Source organism: Miniopterus schreibersii, assembly GCF_964146895.1.
Source record: "Miniopterus schreibersii genome assembly, chromosome: 2".
Classification (NCBI taxonomy): Eukaryota; Metazoa; Chordata; class Mammalia; order Chiroptera; family Miniopteridae; genus Miniopterus; species Miniopterus schreibersii.
This window is the reverse complement of record NC_138102.1, coordinates 167,124,481-167,126,971: the sequence shown is the minus strand read 5'-3', so window position 1 is coordinate 167,126,971 and position 2,491 is coordinate 167,124,481. Positions and strand designations below refer to the sequence as shown.

General features: G+C 40.3%; 1 pseudogene across 1 annotated transcript; it reads left to right on the top strand.

The window, feature by feature from the left end:
* The first annotated feature begins 1,456 nt into the window (after window positions 1-1,456).
* Window positions 1,457-2,073, top strand: LOC308553786 (large ribosomal subunit protein uL22 pseudogene; annotated as a pseudogene). The gene has a single exon. The product of its transcript is annotated as a large ribosomal subunit protein uL22 pseudogene (transcript).
* Window positions 2,074-2,491: the final 418 nt, after the last annotated feature.

The following is a 2,491-nucleotide window of genomic DNA, read 5'->3' as shown; positions in this document are numbered from 1 at the left end:
GGGAGAAACTATAGAAAAGTCAGTAAATAGAAGGAAGTAGAGTAACAAAGAAAATTTAAGTGGAAACAAAGGATTAGAGAATAAGAACTATAAAGACAAGCAAAAGCAATTCTAAGTATACATTAGACACACCAAAGGAAGCAAAAACAATGAAACAGAACAATTCTGAAGATACCATTCAAGAAAAATGACTATGAGAGACCGAAATAACACTCCGTGCTCCAAGCAGCCAGAATAAAGAGCTGTTCCAGCCAACCTGATGGTCTTCAAAGATAAAGCTGCTTTTGAGCCGTCAGGCAAAACACAGACGAGGGGGGTGTAGGCAAGCTGGCTTCAGATCTCATTAATATTAAACGTAATATTAGAGCAGGAGTTACAATATCCTTGAGGAAAAGAAGTGAGACAAGCGGTTGATCAAGAAAAAAGAGCAGTTTTGGACATGAAAGAACTCCGGGAATACTGAGCCCTTTCTGGAGAAAGCACTAGGGAACAAACGCACCCACCGGGAGGTGATGAGGTTGATTAACTACAGCAAGAGATGGCAATGAGCGTTCAATATATTTAACTATAGGGGGGAAGACTCTTTAAGAAGCACTCGCACAGTTACAGAACCAGTAGTGCCCGCTGGGCGTGGCTCAGCGGTTAAGCATCGACCTGGGATCCAGGCGATCGGGGTTCGATTCCCGATCAGGGGACATGCCCGGGTTGTGGGCTTGACTCATCATTGATGTTTCTCTCTCTCCCTCTCCTTTCCTCTCTCTGGAATCAATAAAGATATATTAAAAAAAAAAAAAGAACCAGTAGTGTTAATGTATAGCTGGGGAATAAAAGATATCATTCAAACCTGACAATTACACTCAAACTTCAGGTTAGTCCCACAAAGTTGAACACCAAAAGACAATTTGATTCACATTAAGTGGCAGAGGAAACTGAAGGGTGAGGGGAAGAGGGAAAAATCATTATCATTATTCACATTAGGATAATAAGTACTAGAGAAAGTAAAGATATTATGAAGTTTAAATTATAAAAGTAACCACTTGGAAGAAAATGTGAATCTTCCTGACTTCCTGAAGAACTGCGTATATATATACACAGACAGCTGACATGATGAAATTAGATAAAAGTCACCCATGAAAAGCAAACATTTTCAGATTGTATCACACAAAACTCAGCTCAGTCTTTGCTGAGTCACACATAGTGTTTCAGAAAGGTTGAATATAAACGGGTAGAGGTATACAATTTCTTTATAAATTTCTTGAAATGGATCCTTCTGTGGTTATATATATAAGAGAATGTTCTAAGAAGAGATAAGCAAGTATTTCGGGAGGAAGGGTTAAATATCTGAAACATCTCAGTTAAAAAAATAAAGTAAATGTGGCTAATATTAACAATTGGTTTATCTAGGTGAGGTGCATACAGAAGTTCATTGGCCTAATCTTAAAAATTAGAGTTGCTCTTCCCGAAAGCGGCCAGAGGTGACCTCTGAAAATGGTTCGCTATTCACTTGACCCAGAAAACCCCACAAAATCATGCAAGTCAAGAGGTTCAAATCTTCGTGTTCACTTTAAGAACACTCGTGAAACTGCCCAGGCCATCAAGGGTATGCATATTCGAAAAGCCACCAAGTATCTGAAGGATGTCACTTTACAGAAGCAATGTGTGCCATTCCGTCGTTACGATGGTGGAGCTGGTAGGTGTGCCCAGGCGAAACAGTGGGGCTGGACACAGGGTCGGTGGCCCAAAAAGAGTGCTGGATTTTTGCTGCACATGCTTAAAAATGCAGAGAGCAATGCTGAACTTAAGGGTTTAGAGGTAGATTCTCTGGTCATTGAACACATCCAGGTGAACAAAGCTCCCAAGATGCGACGTAGAACTTACAGAGCTCATGGGCGGATTAACCCAAACATGAGTTCTCCCTGCCACATTGAGATGATCCTTACTGAAAAAGAGCAGATTGTTCCTAAACCAGAAGAGGAGGTTGCACAGAAGAAAAACATACCCCAGAAGAAACTGAAGAAACAAAAGCTTATGGCCCGGGAGTAAATTCAACATAAAATAAATACTAATAAAAGTAAAAAAAAAAATTAGAGTTAAGCCCGGCAGAGCATGGCTCAGAGATTGAGCATCTACCTATGATCCAAGAGATCAAGGTTCCTTCCTGGTCAGGGCACATGCCCAGTTTCAGGGCTCGATCCCCAGTGGGGGGCATGCAGGAGGAAGCCAATTAATAACTGCCTCACCATTGATATTTCTATCTCTCTCCCTTTCTCTCTCTGAAATCAATAAAGACATATTTTAAAAAAAACAAAACACACAGAAAACAAAAAAACTAGTCTGGCCTTTGCCAGGTAACTTAGTTGGTTAGAGCATTATTCTGATTCACCAATGTTGTGGGTTCAATCCCTGGTCAGGGCACATACAAGAATCAATCAACGAGTACATAAATAAGTGGAACAATTGACCAAGGAATGCATAAATAAATGAAACAACA